This window comes from Schistocerca serialis, chromosome 8 (genome assembly GCF_023864345.2).
Source record: "Schistocerca serialis cubense isolate TAMUIC-IGC-003099 chromosome 8, iqSchSeri2.2, whole genome shotgun sequence".
NCBI lineage: Eukaryota > Metazoa > Arthropoda > Insecta > Orthoptera > Acrididae > Schistocerca > Schistocerca serialis.
Genome location: NC_064645.1, coordinates 636816568 through 636825393, shown reverse-complemented (window position 1 = coordinate 636825393; position 8826 = coordinate 636816568). Strand labels below are relative to the sequence as shown.

General features: G+C 43.3%; 1 non-coding gene across 1 annotated transcript; it reads right to left on the bottom strand.

Annotated features, from left to right (window-relative positions):
• Nucleotides 1-2169: 2169 nt before the first annotated feature.
• On the bottom strand, nt 2170-2244 carry Trnap-cgg (transfer RNA proline (anticodon CGG)). Its single transcript has one exon. It is a non-coding gene; the product is annotated as a tRNA-Pro (tRNA).
• Nucleotides 2245-8826: the final 6582 nt, after the last annotated feature.

Below are 8826 nucleotides of genomic sequence, written 5' to 3'. Positions count from 1 at the left end.
ACAGCCCAATCGACGACTACCACTACACTACGTGACGCTTTTCAGACGCTGCCTAGTCACGACGTTGATTTCACCGTTCGTGTTTTGATACAGACAGCATCTTCCTTGTTCACACGGACGACTGGACTCTTGCTCCCGCCGCATAATTTGTCATGAGACTTCGTGCACTTGGAGAAATACAATTTAAGTAAATCTTTTGTTTGTTGTGTCGACTTGTTCACTAACCATTTCTGCTCCAACTTTCCTACGATGACAGTTGCTCCACCACTCTGTAGCCTGCATCTCCGTTGTACACAAAGTTGCGCACAACATTTACAGTCAAATACCTGATTTCAGAATCTCTGCCTAGCTATGATAAAATTCCCGTATCTTCCGGCCTTTTACAAGTATACCTCCTCTTGTGTTTCGTTAATAGAGTATTCGTTATTACTCGCTGAAATTTGTTTCAGTACTCAATTAATCTTTCTCCTCTCTCATTCCTACCACCAAGCGCATTTTCTTCCATGACTCTTTCTTATACTTCTTCTTCTTCAGACGCATTCCAATCCTTCATCTGTTAAGATAATTAGATTTTCATCTCCATCTACCCAGTGAAATAACCATTCAGTACAGTCATGGACTTTCTCTAATTATTTACTTTCTGCTTTCGACGTCGTCATGCACACATGAATTATTTTTGTGTTTTACCGGATGTGAACCCGTTATATTCATGACATCTCCCTGCCTTCCATTCCGTCTTCGGTTCAATTTTTCTCCCCTCCGACACTTTACCCTCCCCCCTCCCCCCACTCCTCCATCACCACCTACCTATGAGAAACAGACCACAGCTGCATGTTAAAGTACTCTGACGTGTAACTTCTATACAGACACGGCTGGTTGCTGACGAAATTACTTAGGCAAAATTCAACAGACGCGTTTTCTGTTTTTTATTATTCAATACAAAGTATACATTTTGTTTCACTTTAGTTTTTAGATCTAAAGGTATCTAGAAAGAACGAAATTGGCCATAGTTTTAAAAATATGCAGTTGAGACAGAAAAAAATCAATATACAATTTTTTTCCTACAGGGTGACAAGTATTGAAATTTATGCAATAAAATCGTCATAACTTTTGAACGTTTTACGTTAGGACGTTCAAACTGCACGGCTAGTGGCGGTGCATGATGGAAATTAGTATTGTATTGTTTGGTTTGGTTTGGTCTAGCGACGAAGCGCACTTTCATTTGGATCGGTTCGTCAATTAGCAAAACTGGCGCATTTGAGGGACTGAGAACCCACATTTACCCACCGAAAACTCTCTCCACTCACTGCGGGTGACTGTGTGGTCTGCATCATCCAATCACGGAATAAACCGTGCGATATTCCTTGATGGCACGGTGACTACCGATGGAACAAGATTTCGTCCCCATTATACAAAGTGACCCTAATTTCGCCAAGATATGATTCATGCAAGATTCAGCTCGACATCATCGAAACCGGAGAGTGTTTGATGTCCTGGAGGAGCACTTTGGGACTTCGGGCACTCGGAGGCCACTGGCATAGGCCTCGACTGGCCGCCGTATCCTCCAGACCTGAACACATGCGACTCTCTTTGGTGGACCTATATTACAGTCAAGGTGTACAGCACCAACTCAAGATTGCTGGCTGTAAACGGCCATTCTGGAGGTCATCGACAGCATCGATGTTCCGACACTTTACTGGGACGTGAAAAATTTCACTATTCGTCTGCGCCACATCGAACATGTAACCTAAACCCGAATGTCTGTAGTGGCGTTTACGTGTTGAATAAAGTGTGTGCACGCCGTAGTTTGTAATTAATTTACGTTTTTTTCGTATAGTTCAATAATTGTCACACTGTACCAATACAGTCAGTAAAATCCCTTGCGACTAATACAAAGGCTGTCTATATTTCTAACCAAAAATGTCAGACGCCCGGACCCAGAATCCGGCACCCGCAACCTGTACACTTGTAGGCTGTCTTTCTAACGGCTTCCAGTGGCAATGAAAATTTTAAATATTTCGCGTAACAGCTGACCGACATTGAACGTTTAAATTGATGACATACTTTGCTCATTAATAGGTACAATGTTACGTTGAAAGTTTAATACTATAACAGGAGTATTTCTGTTATCAACTATGTGTTTGAAACTTCCAGGCAGATTAAAACTGTGTGCCCGACCGAGACTCGAACTCGGGACCTTTGCCTTCCGCGGGCAAGTGCTCTACCAACTGAGCTACCGAAGCACGACTCACGCCCGGTACTCACAGCTTTACTTCTGCCAGTACCTCGTCTCCTACCTTCCAAACTTTACAGAAGCTCTCCTGCGAACCTTGCAGAACTAGCACTCCTGAAAGAAAGGATATTGCGGAGACATGGCTTAGCCACAGCCTGGGGGATGTTTCCAGAATGAGATTTTCACTCTGAAGCGGAGTGTGCGCTGATATGAAACTTCCTGGCAGATTAAAACTGTGTGCCCGATCGAGACTCGAACTCGGGACCTTTGCCTTCCGCGGGCAAGTGCTCTACCAACTGAGCTACCGAAGCACGACTAACGCCCGGTACTCACAGCTTTACTTCTGCCAGTACCTCGTCTCCTACCTTCCAAACTTTACAGAAGCTCTCCTGCGAACCTTGCAGAACTAGCACTCCTGAAAGAAAGGATATTGCGGAGACATGGCTTAGCCACAGCCTGGGGGATGTTTCCAGAATGAGATTTTCACTCTGCAGCGGAGTGTGCGCTGATATGAAACTTCCTGGCAGATTAAAACTGTGTGCCCGACCGAGTTCGAGTCTCGGTCGGGCACACAGTTTTAATCTTCCAGGAAGTTTCATATCAGCGCACACTCCGCTGCAGAGTGAAAATCTCATTCTGGGAACTATGTGTTTGTCGTAAGGCAGCGTAGCTGGCGCTGCGCAAATACCCGGATTGTAATCAGCCAGTGTTTGAGGGTGACAGCACTTACCGAGTTCCAAAAAAATTATCCTAATTTCAAACCTTCATGAAACTTTTTCTCGATCACACACCCTACAAAATTCTGAAAGGAGAAGGTTTATCACAAGCTACTTTTTCACTGTTCAGGCAGTAAAACTTCACCATCAGACAGGACTATTAATTACACACATCAAAAAAAGTTTTGCTTCTCCTCAGGTCTGAGAGTTCCGGAACCTGTACAGAAAATTGGAATAGAGATCAACATAAACATCATTTCCGTTCTTTTTATTGCGGATGAAAGCTACACATACAGCGATACCTTCAGAGGTGGTTGTCCAGATTGCTGTACACACCGGTATCTCTAATACCCAGTAGCACGTCCTCTCATTTCCGCTCTTTTTATTGCGGATGAAAACCACACATACAGCGATACCTTCAGAGGTGGTTCTCCAGATTGCTGTACACCCAGTAGCACGTCCTCTGGTGTTGATGCATGCCTGTATTCGTGGCATACTATCCACAAGTTCATCAAGGCACTGTTGGTACAGATTGTCGCATTTCTCAAAGGCGACTCGGCGTAGACCCCTCAGAGTGGTTGATGGGTCACGTCGTCCATAAACAGCTCTTTTCAATCCACCCCAGGCATGTTCGATAGGGTTCATGTGTGGAGAACATGCTAGCCACTCAAGTCGAGCGATATCGTTATCCTGAATGAAGCCATTCACAAGATGTGCACTATGGGGGTGCGAATTGTCATCCTTGAAGACCAATGCCTCGCTGGTATCCTGCCTATATGGTTGCACTCTCGGTCGGAGGATGGCATTCACGTATCGTACTGCCGTTACGGCGCCTTACATGACCACCAGCGGCGGACGTCGGCCCCACATAATGCTACCCCAAAGTAGCACGGAACCTCCACCTTGTTGCACTCGCTGGACAGTGTGTCTAAGACGTTCAGCCTGACCGAGTTGCCTCCAAACACGTCTCTGACAATTGTCTGGTTGAAGGCATATGCGACACTCATCGGTGAAGGGAATGTGATGCCAGTCCTGAACGGTCCATTCGGCATGTTGTTGGGCCCATCTGTACCGCGCGGCAGGGTGTCGTCGTTGCAAAGATGGATCTTGCTATGGACGTCGGGAGTGAAGCTTCGCGTCGTGCAGCCTGGTGTGAACAGTTTGGGTCATAACACGACGTCCTGTGGCTGCACGAAAGGCATTACTGTACATGGTGGCGATGCTGTCAGGGTTCCTCCGAGCCATAATCCGTAGGTAGCGGTCATCCGCTGCAGTAGTAGTGCCTGGAAGGCTTGAGCGAGGCATGTCATCGACAGTTCCTGTCTCTCTGTATCTCCTCCATGTCCGAACAACATCGGTTTGTTTCACTCCGGGACGCCTGGACACTTCCCTTGTTGAGAGCCCTTCCTGGGACAAAGTAACAATGTGGACACGATCAAACCGCGGTATTGACCGTCTAGACATGGTTGAACTACAGACAATTCAACAGTTTTTGCTTGGTTTGTAGAATTCGGAAGTGGGTCTTTACATTTGCGTACCTTAAAATCTTTTTGTAGTAAAACATGTTATTTTACGCTGATATCACAGACGAGATGTCAAATGGAAAAGCAGCACATTATAAAATGTTTATCATCGCTAAAATATTTAAAAACATAAAGCACCTGTGCAATAGGCTATGTCCATATACATGTTGTTCATACTTGCTTGTTCCGTCGTACAAACACGGTTACACAAGATCACAACTGCTTACATATGCTGAAAATATTGTAAACAACCACTAGGAGCTAGACTCCTCAAAGAATCGGAAGTTTACTGGTAGTTACTAATGTTGTGTAGTTTATTTCGAGACGTAGCGCTTGACCCAGCCAGATCTCGCCCCCATTCTCTGCAGAATACCTTTTGCTACCACATTTATGTCGACTGGAAATCAACGATAGTGGTCTTGGATTCACTGAAAGATAGGTTTGACCGTTGATACCAAAGAAGAGACTCATAAACGTGATAATTAAAGTCTAACTGGTCAGGCAACCTACCATATCGTCATTCTTTCAGCACATCAGGCGCTAGATCTAATAAAGACTGGCTGGTAGTTCCGGCTTCCAGCTTTTGAGGCATATGGAGGACAGAAACCATTACCTCCATTCTAGGTCAGCACATCGCAGACGCCTAGAGAGGGGCTTTGTCAATCCTCAGTGCACTCTACCCGGTAATGAGTCATCTGCACGGTATGTGCTTGCGGTAATGTGGCGATGGTTCACGCACAGAAATCGAAGGCAACACCAAATGTGATCGTGCCCGCACGATTACATCGGGCCCACTACGCGAACTGGAGGGAGCACAACGCTTCCCGGAGAGCAGCCCCGGCGAAATTGCGCGGAAATTGCCTGAACGGGGCGAGGCGATCGAAGGAGCGGCTCATTCACCGCACACTGAGGAGATTCCTGGCGACGCTGGCGGCGATTGCTCTGATGATACGGAGACACACTGAAAGAACTGTGCGTGTGACTACACGATCAAGGCAAGAAGGGAAGCGATTCTTTGTAACTGGTATTGCAAGTAATCAGTTACTAAGACTTCTTCATAAATACTGCTATATGAACAGTAGCTATTTCTCAGGTGTTTTCAACAACACTTCTCAGAAATCGGTTTTCTCCTATATCGGATTTCTAATTGGGCGACTTTAGTCAATTCTGAGATATTGAATTAAGGCGTGCAAACAGATTTTCTCTACCATACCTTATTACTGGGACACACATTTTACTTGTAGTATGTGGTGACAAATATCAAATGTGTCAAACACAGTCCGAAAATTATTCAAAAATTTACATGATACAAGGGAACAATCAAAATATAATACAAAAAGTAACATTTGCCACCCTTCTTCAAAACGCCTAGCGATTAAAAAAGAACTACAGCATTCATGAAAATGTAAATGTTGTAAAAGTCAAACAACGTTTACGATTTTAAAACAATAATCGACAATATAAAGCTTTCAGATAGAAAAACATTTAATTTAAAGGAAATTCAAAATTTCTTTGAATTAGTTTAATAACAGCCCTTAGTGGGCAAGAGATCAGTAAGTAACAAGAATCAATTAATAAAAATTCCAACAACTATCAAATGGTCTAAAGAATAATGACAATTCGCAACATCTATTTACAGCAGATAACAAGTCACATGCAATATATATGTCTCATGACCAATACTTCATTTAGTTGTGAAATAATGATACGCTATATATGTTTAATACAGCACATAAATAAATCAAATAACGAAATCGTCGGAAACTGAAAAAAAAGAAACTTCCATACGTCTCGAAAACCTTATGCGATACTACGTTTCTAGGAGTAAAGTTGGTTTCTGCGATGAAAATGGGAACTGATGTAACACACGGCAGGGACAAAATCGTAGTTGATCAGTGTTATCTGAAGACAGTAGTAATTTAGTTACATTATTGACGTATCGTTATTTGTATTAAAATTACCATTTCAGTTATATATGGTAAATATTGCGGTGTATATGCAGATACTAGTGAACAGGAAACTCATATTAACAGAATCTTCCGTTGGTTCTTGGTAGAACAACATTATAATAATAAATGAAAAGCACCAGTTTGCTTTTGTTCTACAATATTGTAGCACAGGAAACTATAAACAGAATTAGAGTGCAAAATTATAATTCTCACAGATACCAGAAAAAATATTGTGACCTCTTCATATTTGCATGTTAATGGAAATACAGAGTTGAAGAAATAGTACAGACGTAAAAATACATTATCTTAATGATAGAGCCTGACATAATAGTGAACCAGCCGGAAGTAGAGGAGGAACCGAACCATCTTCACAGGATGAGAGAATACGTGAAGTTATTTAAGTGATTACAGAGTCGAATTAAATTTGCAAAGAATTTTGCAGTATGACGCTGAGTACGTTGGGAATGCTTCCACAGAGCCCTCAGTCCCACAAGCGTCGTATCTAGCGGGATAAGTTCCGCCTAATGCAGGACACCTTCTTTTCTTTTTGTTTCACCCGTACATGTTTCAGCACTTTTGTGCTATCGTCAGTGGGTCAAATTTTTTATTTTTAACTGTAAAATTGTTGCTACATATTAACATCTGTGTTGTTTACAACATTATGTAAGAGTTCCATTTATAGCTTAATTGGCGAAAAGTCGATGTAAGCATTACTGATACATACCTCACATGATGTTATTGTCCATTTATTGCGGTAGCTATTCTGCTTCACAATATACAACTTGGCATCTGCAAAGATCAAAACGTAATTTATTTTTCTCTTTGCTATGCATTTACGAACGGAAATGAGTCTGTATCACGATTTTTGTGTGAAACTTACAGTTTTAAGTTGTGGTGCGTCCTCCTATGTTGTTGGCGAACCTATGGTCGCTTGGCACTGCACAGTACATTTGTTTCGCAGCGTGTCTTGCTAGGTGAGGCACGTGAGTATGAATTGTATTTGGCATCAGTGGTGTATGGTTTGTGTGGGTTTGGGTGTGTGTATTGATTATTGGGGCAGAGAGTGACACAGAGAGATAAATAGATAGATAGATAGAGAGAGAGAGAGAGAGAGATAAGGCGGTACTTCTCATCCTATTTTCGTAGCCAGCATGGACACAAGAGAACTGCTCCACAAGGTGATTATAAGTTGTACCTAGCTTTCGATATCGTGGATACTGGCAGTGGAAAGGATTTGATCACCGAGGTGGCCCCACACACGTTCTAACTGCGACTGATGTGAAGTTATTGCTGGCTGCAGGAGTACCTCAACATCACGTTGAAACTTTTGAAACGTCCCCTTAGAACAATTGTACAACACTGTCCTTAAACTGACGCACAATATTCTTAGCGCAACGCAATCTGGCTTTCAATAATCCCTAAAAAAGAATGGCCCAGACTAACATTAACCTATACCTTTCACAAATCGCTTACCTCACAAATATCTTCGTTACTCGAACTACTGCAATACACTACTGCCAGCTAAATAAAAGATTCAAACTACTGAAGGCACTAACTACTGATAGGCATAGTTAGCAAATGAAAGGTTTTAATAGAGAACAAACAATGTATTTACCTTAATAGTGTTGAAAAATCCTAATATACATAGCAGTTCATGACATCCAGTCTTACAAATTTCAAAACTCCGCCGTTTCTCTCCCCACATCCGCCACTGCTGGCGGCTCACCTCCAACTGCGCAACGCTACGCGCTGTTCACATCCAGCTACCCAACACTACAATGGCAGACAACAATGCAAACTAACCACAGACTGCACACAGCAAAGCCAGTGATTTTCATACAAAGCGCTACGTAACGTTGCCAATAAGAAAACATAAACAGCCTACTTACACTTTGTAGAGACACGTGCTATGAAAAGACGAGCATTGCCCTATTGGAAAATGGCACCACGATAGTTCAGGAATCCGTGATGTACTGTTGTGGCATCAGAGCGCCTGCAGTCACTGCCAGCTATGATCTAAAGCCGTTTCCGATGGCTCCTCACACCAATACGCCAGGAATATCCTGCCCCTCTGTAAAACACTGGAAGAATGCGACCTCTCCCAGGACGCAGTTATATGCTCAGCAATGATTGTCATCACGGGTAGTGCAGAACTGCAATTAATCCCAGAAAACAGTGCAATGCCATTTGTCAGCAATCCATGCTCCCCAGTCATGGCATCACCACGAATGCAACAGTCTGTGGCGTCGTATTAACGACAGGTTACGTATCAGACAGTAATTCCCTGCCGGCCGGAGTGGCCGTGCGGTTCTAGGCGCTACGTCTGGAGCCGAGCGACCGCTACGGTCGCAGGTTCGAATCCTGCCTCGGGCATGGATGTGTGTGATGTCCTTAGGTTAGTTAGG